This window comes from Hordeum vulgare, chromosome 5H, assembly GCF_904849725.1.
Source record: "Hordeum vulgare subsp. vulgare chromosome 5H, MorexV3_pseudomolecules_assembly, whole genome shotgun sequence".
Lineage (NCBI taxonomy): Eukaryota > Viridiplantae > Streptophyta > Magnoliopsida > Poales > Poaceae > Hordeum > Hordeum vulgare.
Window position 1 is genome coordinate 195,221,724 of NC_058522.1, and position 10,697 is coordinate 195,232,420.

Here is a 10,697-nt window from a genome sequence, read left to right on the forward strand (position 1 = left end):
GAGGATCAGGACTCCCACACAAAGAAAGTATCTAAGGCCAACGCCGAGCTGACCGCCCAGAAAGAGGAGGCCCGGGCCGCTGCCAATGCAAAGGCGGAACAGTATCGTGTCGCGCTCTCCTATGTGGAACACAGGGCCTGCCAAGCTCTAAGCCGCATCTACAGGCTGGGGCTTGAGTCTCCCCTCGTTCCTCAGGACACTGGCAACACCGAGTTTTCTTCCGAGCTGATGAAGTAGCTCGAGGGCTTGGCCAAGAAGGTGGATAGCATTCTGGAGTAGGAATGTCGTGAATTTTCCTCCATGGTCGCGACCCGCATCTTCAACCATCTCCTCCTTCGCGATCCCCACTTCGAGTTCGAAGAGGTGATGGGCCCCGTGCCTGAGGAGTCCCACGGCGACTTGGCGACCGCCATGGAGGGTCACATGCGTACGTTGCTCAAGAATATCTTGTGCCACGATGATGAGGAGCCCGGCGAGGAGCCCCTCCCTTGCCCTGAAACAAATTATCTTTGCCTCGGGGAGGCGTCAGGCAAAACCTTTATTGCATGGAGCAATTTAAATTCTGTAATAACTACTTGCGATTCGTGATGTCTATCTCCGCGCTTGGTTTTCCACTCGCTTGCCTTTGTGCGCTGTGTCAGCTGTGCCCTACCCTGCACGTATCTCGGCCGTTGCTGGATCACCAGGAGGTGAGAGGCTACAGGACTAGTGAAGGTACTTAGTCGTGATGCTCATGCACCCCCCCTTGATGCGCAAGCGAACCACTTGAGGGACTTCGCGTTCCCTTTAGAAGCCTTCGTGCTCTGCGTTGGCAGGGCCCAACCCTGTGCGCATCTCAACCACCACTGGATTACCAGGAGGTGAGAGGCTACAGGGCCAGTGAACGTCCTGAGTCGTGATGCTCGGGCACCCCCCCCCTTGACGTGTAAGCAACTACCTTGAGGGCCTAGCATTCCCCTCCAGAAGCATTGGCGCTTTGCATCGACAGGGCCCAGCCCTGCGCATATCTCAACCGCCACTAGATTACAAGTAGGTGAGAGGCTACAGGGCTAGTGAAGGGCCCGAGTTGTGATGCTCAGGCACCCCCTTAATGCGCAAGCAACTCCCTTGAGGGCCCTAGTACTTACCGTTAGGAGCCTTTGTGATCTGTGTTAGCAGGGCCCAACCCTTCCCGTATCTGAATAGCCACTAGGTTGCCAGGAGGTGAGGGGCTACACAACGAGTGACGGTCCTGAGTCCGATGCTCAGGCACCCCCCTTGACGCACAAGTGACTACCACTCTGTGATGAAGGCCTTGAACTCTGCATCGGCAGGTCCATCCCCGCGCTTATGTCAACCACCACTAGATTACCGGGAGGTGAGAGGCTACAGGGCTAGTGAAGGTACTCAGTCGCGATGCTCACACACCCCCCTTGACACGCAATAAGCACTCATACGAGAGAATTAGTCAGAGATCCATGCGCCCGCCTTTTTATGCTTGGGTGTCGCGCAGGAACTATACACCAAAGACCTCAGGAGGTGACGTGCACGGTGGTGAGCCCGCGACACAGATCTCGATCGCTTGGATTGTTCAGCACTGCAGGGATGAACCCAATCACATGCACCATGTTCTAGCCACCTCTCGTGCGAGGTACAAGGTAAGATGGCGAGCGTGGAGCTAAGACGATCCTTGCGAGCGCGATGCATGGGGATTCCACTTGGGCATGGACATTGTCACGGTTCGACCATAATTCCTCCATTGCGCAGCATGGGGACTTCCACTTGGGCATGGGCGGGAGCCACCTCCCGAGGCCATGATGTGGACCGTCGTGGGCTTCCACTTCGGGAGGCTCCGGGGCGTGTATAGCACCAAACTAATTATTATGTGAGAGAGTCCAGGGCGGCGATTACTAGATGTCGGATACCCGAGTCACGAGGCTCAGGAGCTCATAGCCTTAGCTTTCAGGCAGGTCACGCCTCATTCTTTGAGCATCAAAGCGCTCAACGAACATGGGACATAAGGGGGGAGACATGCACCAGGTAAGCATCATGAGGTCATTGCACGAAGATGTTTGGCACCGAGGACCCTAGGAGGTGACGTATACGGGCGTAAGCCCTTCATTCAGAGCTCAGTCACTCAGATTTAGCGACGATGTAGGGATGAACCCGAGCACAGCTATCATGCCACGTTCCTTCACGGAATGATCGATCAAGCGAAAATCATCCGCCTCATAGCGCCCGAGGAAATGAATCGCAAAACCAGAAGTGATGCATTTCAAGCGAACAACATGAGTTTTGAAGGGAAATAATAGGGTTTACTACACAACCAAAAAGCGAGAACTTTGTGAGGGAAGGCCCTCATGCTTGAGGGTAGTGTAGCTTGAAGGGTGCCCTCGATCTTGGTGAGACGGGATTTCACAGGGCGCCGCGTTGTCCTGGGAGCTCCGGGTTGCTGGATGAAGTGCATCGTGAAGGCCGATCTTCTCAGGGGTTGGCTACCTCCGCAGCCATGGGGGATCGCGAGGCTAGGTGCCCTGCAAGGCACTAGTGCGAGTCACACTAGCCTTTGGAAGGTGGCCACGACGTTCTCTAGGCTCAAAGGCATGCAAACGCGGCCAGTGTGGGCGCCTTAGCCTAGCCCCGCACGCGCAGGCCAGAAGGAGCTACGGGAAGCGACCCCGTTGACGCCCGCAATGTCAATGCACATGCTCTCCACCACGGTCCCCTCGGGAGTGCTGAGCATCCTGATGAAACGCTCCATGCGGCGCTCACCGCGCATGACGCATGCCTCCTACAGCCTGTCGATCTCCTGGGCAATGAACTCCCGATACCTCGTCGTTGTTGTGATAGCCCCAATGCAATTCTTTCCCCCTCTTGTAATCTTTCCTTGTATGGCAACATTGAAATGGTATGATAAGTGGGTGAGCCCATTTGTGTCATCATTTTATGTGCACAATGCCTTCATGCATTACATCTTTTCCTTTTGTTTTTGTTTATGTTGATGTGGGTGAACCATGATGTGATGTGCAAGTGTTATGTGGATGTGCTTTTGTGTTTGTTGAGGTGCGGGTGCAACAAGTACATTTCAAAAAAACCATTAGTTGCACCATAGGATAAAACCCCCTTCTCCCCTCTCTTATTTTCTTTTTATACAGATTTCTAAGTTTCTTTTGAGGCAACCGTTGTGGTTTTCTTTTAATTTTCATTTTGATTTCATTTTAAAAAGATAGCCTATTTTAGATAAAATGGTTTTATTTGAACTCTCCCAAAAATTGGACAACTTATTTTATAAATTGTGGCATGATTTTAGAAGACCACAATTATTTTTATCTTGTTTTTAAGGCTTTTTACTTTTAGCTCAGTGATATATTTTTACAGCCTGTTATGTTTTATTTGCAAACAAAACCCTTTTGTCTGAGAGAGAGAACATCCCAGCAGTGGTAGCTTTGGGCCCAATCCCACCAACGCTTCCTTCTCCTTCCTTCGTTGATGTCACCTTAGTACGAAGCCATGGAAGCCACCAGCAACCCCAGCGCCTTAACCCTAGCCTCGCATCTCTCCCCTCTTCTCCCCTCTTACCACAGTCGGGGCGAGGCCCCAGAGCTCCACCACGCCATGGCCGGCTCCGGCAAGAGCTCGAGGCCGTGGTAATCCGACATCCTCGACCCTCCCCTGCAGAATCAGGAGCCGGCGGACGAACATGGGGTTCCATTTTCGTGGAGAAGTGCCACCAAGGTCGACCACCTCGACGTCCACGACGACCGAGGCTTCTTCACGTCCAGCGAGCCTTCCTGAAGCGGATCCACGACGGGAGATCCTGTCCATCGCGCATGGATGCCCCCTCTTCTCTCCCTCTTAGTGAGTAGCACCCCCCCCCCCCTCCCGCTCTTCTCCTCTTCCCCCTCTCTTTCCTGGAGCCTCGCCGTCGCCGCCGTTGTTGCTCGCCGTCGCGTACTCTGTCGCGCAGCTTAACGGATCAGTAGTAGCAGCATCAGTGTAGTGTAGATGCAGCAGCAGTGCAGGAGTTCAGTAGCAGCTGCAGCTTGGCGTAGAAGCAGTGGACCTGCAGCGCAGCGCCCGCACTCACTGTCGCCTGTAGTGTTGTCATGCGCGTGTTGCGTTGCACCGGCGAGCAACATCATCGTCGGCGCCTCTATGTTAAACAGAGAAGGCACCACTTTTACTTAGATATCTAGGGTGGATCCTCCCTTCGAGCAGACACACCGCCTAGCCCAGTGGCACCCGAGCCGGGGTGAATTTGGCAAGTAGGCAGGAATACCTTGCCTGATGCCCCTGTTAGTGCAGCAGAGTCGTCTCAGCCTACTGGCTGGGGTGCTGCGCGTGTGAGGCAGAGGTGGTGTGTTCGTCCCTACCATGCCCCTTTTAATTCTCTGTGTGCTCGTGTGCCACTGACGAGTGGGCACTTGTCTGATTAGGTGTGGTAGATTTTTTTTCATTTTATTTTTATTATGTATTCTCTTGATGTGATAATTCCACTTTGGGATAATTCCACAAGAACAAATTGCCTAATCATGCATATGCCAAATTTGGCAGGTTCAAGAACAGTCCGTGTTCTTGACATTAGTATAGTTTGATCTTGTGGAGTTTTTATTTTGCTGTTTGTGGTGTTTTTCTGCATGCAAATATAGTAGTATCAAATATGGATTTTGGGTAGAAAAATCCAAGGAATTCAATGGTTGCACTGGATTTTTGTTTTGAGTAGTTCTGTAAAAGTTACATTTTGTGATGAGGTTGCACTTTGTAGAATGAGTAGGATTGTTTTTTGTGCATGTTTAGAGCTGTGCATACATGCTTCATATTGTATGTTGCATCATCTATTGCTGGTGTTTATTGTCTATTTGTTTCTTTTGGGTAGCTACTGGGTCCGAGAACGAGTTGAGGAGTCCGGTGAGTTCGTGTATGTAACACCCTGGTTTCCTCCCTGTTTTTTTCCTTTGTGGGATTTGACTCCTGTTTTTTTTTCGGTGTTATCGGATTTGTTTAGCTCTTGGGTATGTGAAGATGGTCATCTAGCATTCCCTTCCTATCCAACCAGAAATTCTGTCCAGTTCAACCTTGCCACCCAAGATCTATCTCCGGACTTGGCCATCAAAACCCTACCTTCTGAGTTGCCGGAAGGTAAACCCTAATCACTCCAGTTACAAAGGAACCCCAATCTCCTTTGATCTGTTGACTCCCAAACTTTTCCGAGTGACCATTATTCATCTAGAAACCATGGATAGGCAAAAATATAGCCAAGTCATTTCCAATATATTTCATCTATAATTAATTCCTTTTCTGTCAGATAAAGGAAGTTCAATCCAGGAAAATATCTATCCATCTCCAGAGTTCATGAAAACTTGTGGAGATATTCTTTGTGATCATATTGAGATCCCATAAAAATATTGGACATAGTTAAATAGGATAAATTGCATTTTCCTATTTAGTGCCAATATTGCGTTTTGGGCACTTTCTAAAGGAACTACCATTTTGGTAGCTAGGAAAAATCCCAAATAATTTGTGGATCTTCTCGTATCCATATCTTCCCCATTTCCACCAAGAGCCCAAGTTCCATAGTTCAACTATTAAGCACAACATGTCCAGTTGGGAAATTTGCAAAGGAAGCGCTCTATTCCTTTATCTATTTGAGGTGAAACTTTTCATGGTGGTAAATATTGATAAATCATCCATGGAAACCAAAAATCAGCTCAATCCATTTAACCATTTTACCTCAGTATTTTTCTCAAGTTTCTGTCCATTTGGAAGTGCTATGAAGGAAGTACCATGTAGGCATTTCCAAATGAGCTGAAACTTTTCCAGTAGCCCCATATACTGAAATCATTGCTCTCCACCAAATTTCATTTGTATTTATCTAGACAATTTCTCCCAGAAAATTATTTTCCATTCTGGCCAGTTTACAAGTTTGCAAAGGAGGTGCCATCTAGACCATTCCTTTGGTGCTGAATTTTGGTACGAAGGGTCACTCTAGTGAGTGATCACTCTCTACCGAAGATCGGGCCAAGGTGAGGACTGTGATGGCCATGCCACCTGTCAAACACCTTCATGCCAGCACCCTTGTGAGCTCTCATCTGGCATCTATCGCCCCCACTTCCCTCCAAAACCTCTCTAGGCAACTCAGTGAAGAAAGGAGAAGACCCCAGACACGACATTGTTGCGAGTGAGGGATGGCAATGCCGTGGCCACACTATGACCACACGCAAAGCGCTGCAAATCGGTGCATTGTGCACTTGATCCTTCGGGGGCTTGTATCCAGCTAGCTCTGGCTCGTTCGGACGCGCGGACGAGCTGTGCACCGCGTGCGCGAGCCCTCTGGAACGCTCTCCCCCTCATCCCCTTGCTTATGGCCGCTTCTACCGACGTCGATTCCTTGCTAGGTTGCCGCCACGGCGACGAGCTCTCAAAGCTCCGGCCATCGTTGCGTAGGCCCTCTCCTATCCTATTTAAGGCGTTCCCCGAGCCCTCCTACTCTCGAGTGACCTCCCCAGCCCTCTCTCTCGAGCTCCCGGAGCTCTCTGCCCTCCCATGGCCAAAGTGGCTGCCGCCAAGCCCCTCCTAAATTCGGTCGAGCCCGAGTCTCTCCCTCCCTCTAACCACCACCTCTCCCTTCCCCTCATCACCGCGGCCCTCCCTAGAGCCTCGGCCCCTCCCCTCCGCCATCTAGCCACCGTGCCCAACTCAGGCCGAAGCCACTGCCCATCACGACCGTTGCCTCACTCGCCTAGGCGCTCGCCGGTGGTCGCGCTATGGGCAGATGGATGCTGCGCCTCCACCTCTTTCCGTCGGTGGCCGGAGCGCCTCTGGAGATGGCTTGAGCCGGCGCTGGTGCTCTGTCTCTGCTCCGCGGGAACCCGTGGGAGGAAGAAGAAGGAGGCAGAGGAGAGAGAGACGTCAGCGGTGGGACCCGCGTGTCAGGCTCACAATAAAGTCAACGACGGGCGCGTGTTGTTTAAGTGGAAACGTATCCACAGGAATACGCTTTTCGCTTCCGAAAGCGTATACAGCTGCTGCTACAGAGTGAAGTGCGCTTTCCCTTCGCGGAAAGCGTATTTTAGCAAACACACTTACCCACTCCACCGCCGGCCGAATCTTTTAAATTGTGTACGTTCGCTGGTTAGGGCACTCTTCTCCTTAAAAAGTGAACGACCATATCTTTTCACCCGAGACTCCGATTCAGGTGAAACCAACGCCCACATCTTCAGTTCGTCGAGCCCGTTCCGATGGTATCATTTTCAAAACGTTTTCACACTATGAAAATGAGCATTTTGCCCTTGCCTTCAATCATCCTCCTCCGAGAGAGAACAATTTTCGGCAATCCTTTCTGCGGACTCTCCGCACTTCTTCTCGGAGTATTCTTCGACCCCAGGCAAGCCGACCAGCTGATATATTCCCTATAGCATTGCTCTGTCTTATTCTTGCGTGTTTCATTAATGATATGCTTGTGCTAGAAATAATTAAACTCCTGGCATTTCGATATTATCATTTACATTACCTGCTACTGCTCATGTTATCATTGCACTAATGACTTGTCGTGATATTATATAGAGATATGTGGTTATCATGCTTAGATACTCCCATCTCAAGTTATTGTGATAAACAACCATGCTTGTGAAATACTGGCTTAGACTAAATCTAGTCGGTTGATCTAGAGTCACCTGTCCTGGCTTATCTATGCAACCACATTTGCCGGTATGGGATGACCTTGACTTGGTCTGATTGCGTGCTCTTTCACCGGTACCTCCAAAAAGGGAGGGTTAGGCATGCGTGCTACCCTGAAAAGGTAGGCGGTGATAACCCTGTGAGCCAGTCGAGTATTGTGTCGGCGTCCCCGTTTGGGACCGTTTAGTTTGCCCACGACGGTGGTAGGTGTCAAGAGGACACACGGCCACCCAGGGCAAGACTCCGGGGGAGGATGAATGTCGGTGGAACGATGGAACAGTCACGGGTTAGGCAGGTTTCGTTGAAGCAACGCTGGTCCACTCGAAAGGGATCACGAGGCTAGGTGCTTCATGGTGTGGGTAAAGTTTGCAACCACTGCAGAGTGCAAAATCTATTCGAATAGCCGCGTCCATGGTATTGGACAACCCGTCCAGGCGTAACTAGGTGGTCAACCATATCAGCGATAATAATGATGGAAGAACTCGTCTTCTACAGACATCCATTGATGTCAGGAATATGATATGTTAGCCATGGGATGGCTATGAGATGAGTGGTCGGATGACGACATGATTCGGATTGGATTTGGATCAGATTCAGATTGGATTATGAGAACATCCGGAGTATAAATTATTTACTTAATATGCTTTACCTCATCATATCTACTTTAGTAGTTACCTTGCTGGTTAATCCTATTATAACATGATAATGAATTTTACTAGATAGAATTGCTAGATCATGATGATTAATATTGCTCCAATAAAAAATGCATGCTTGAATGCCATGGATTGCTTTGCTTGGTGTATATGGTAGTTTGGTTTGCTTGCGAGTACATTCAAATGTAATCAGCGGCCTTTAACATGGACATGTTCACATAAGGATCCGTCTTTCGTCGTCAAGGAGCTGGAGTGTTCGCGGGCTAGAGGAGTAACCTAGTTCGATCCGTGTGGATTGGAGCCCACAAAGACCATGCTGCCTTAGATAGAGATTTTCCGCTGCCTTCACCCTTGTAATATCCCATGTAAGGTCCTTATATCTATTAATAGAAATGCATGTGTTCATGATACTTGTTGTAAACGCGCATACCAGAGTAATTTCATGGGCTGGTATGTGTGGCGACCGTCTGCCTACAGTGGTAATCAGGCGGGGCGCCAGAGTGCCTGAAGATCAGGAACAGTTCCACTCTGAAAAAATCACACGCAAGATGATCATGACCTTGACACTGTTTCTAGCTTTGTTTTGCTTAGTTTCTTCGATTCCATTGTTATATCTCCGCTGCCTACCACATGATATAGGAAATCAAACATTGCCATGAAACCTCAAACACCTCCCCTCCTAGCAAACATTGTTTGGCTAAGTTAGCTTGCTCGACCACTAATTTATTAGCGTTGCTAATTGCAGGTGCCAGCTGGCCCATGTGATAACATGGGTAATTTGATATCATCCTATTATATTACTAATTAACTAATGCACATATATACTTGGTAAATAGTGGAAGGCCTAGCCTTTTGCCGGGTGATTTGTTCTGCTGTTGCCGCCTTAGTTCCGGCTATCGGTGCTTTATTCCATAACTGAGTGCTCCTAACACATTCGGGGTTGTTATAGGGACCCCCTTGGTAAATCGTTTAGTGGTAAGGCTTGTCTGGAAAGACCCAACTTTGGTGTTAATATTTGCTAACAACTTAATAAAAAGCATAGGGCATAGTTACCTCGAGGAATTTAATCAACCCCCCAGGCCAATGCTCCTCATGTGTGTTGGTACAAACAGGCAGACTGCGGGGCCACCGCGAGGAAACTCGAGGACTGGTTTTTCCTCGTAGGCTTTACCATCCGTCGTGTCCGGAGAACGAGATACGCGGCTCCTATCTGGTTCATCGACACGTCGGGAGGTCTTTCTGGATTTGTCTTACCTTAGCAATATAAATTGTGCATTGGGATTCTAGTGATACTTTGGGTCTCCTCGGAGTTGAGGTTTTCCTATAAGGAATCCGACGAGATTGCGAGTTTCGTGGTCGTAGATTACTTTGCGACCTGTGGTAATTTGTGATGGACTAGTTGGAGCAGCCCTACAGGGTTCAATCTTTCGAAAAGCCGAGCCCGTGGTTATGTGGCAAACATGGATATTTTGTTAACATCTGGTTCTAGATAACTTAAATTAACTTAAATAAAACTAGCCAACTGTATGTGTAACCGTGACCGTCTCTTTCAGAGCTCGTTCTCAGATCGAGAACACGGTGGGGTTATGAATGACGTAAGTAGGCGTTCAGGATCACTTAGTGATCATTCTTAGATCTCGACTGTCTTACGTAGACCACCATAACATATTTCTGTTCTTCGTAAGTTAGCCACCATATATGCATAGGATACTGCAGTCTCAAACACTTAACCCTACCTCACCTATTAACTTAGTTAGACTCGATACCAAGGTCATGGGATTGTTGAGTCCTCGTGGCTCACTGTTTACTATAGCCACCCACAGTTACATGTACTCTAGATGCAGACTTCCCTGAGGATACCCAGCTGAGGTGGGAGTTCGACGAAGATAGTGGCAGACTGTACGTGACGTATCCCAAGGATTAGAGGCGCTTGGTCGTGATCGTGGGCCTAGCAAGGCGGGATAGCGTTATTTTGTCGTTTATCTTGTGCGTAGTCGGACCCTGTCTTATGTATGAATGATGAATGCTTGTGTAGATTGTAATCTACCATGCAGCGAGTGTAAGCCGAATCTTATGCTCATCTCTCTATTTATCTAATGGCAATGTTATCCTGCTTGCGATACGCTTAGATGCGAACCTTTCCACTTTTGAGGCCTCGCCCCGAAATAACGAAAGTGTCGCATCTTAGTTTTTACAAGTTTGTATCAGAGCCTTACGACCATAGGATCCTTTGATTGATCAAACTTGGCCGAGTCGAGTCTAGCAAAAACTATTTTGAGTCTTTGTTATATCGAAGAGTACGTTTCTTTTTTCTCCTCTTCTATGCTCTCGTGAGGTTCATGACTTAGGAAATTTTAATTCTACTCCTCTTCTCACTCAAATTTGTTT

At 48.8% G+C, this 10,697-nt stretch overlaps 1 long non-coding RNA gene across 1 annotated transcript; it reads left to right on the forward strand.

Moving 5' to 3' along the window:
• The first annotated feature begins 3,416 nt into the window (after positions 1 to 3,416).
• On the forward strand, positions 3,417 to 8,873 carry LOC123399200. Its single transcript, XR_006610332.1, has 2 exons — positions 3,417 to 3,837; positions 8,533 to 8,873. It is a non-coding gene; the product is annotated as an uncharacterized LOC123399200 (long non-coding RNA).
• The last annotated feature ends 1,824 nt before the right edge of the window (positions 8,874 to 10,697 follow it).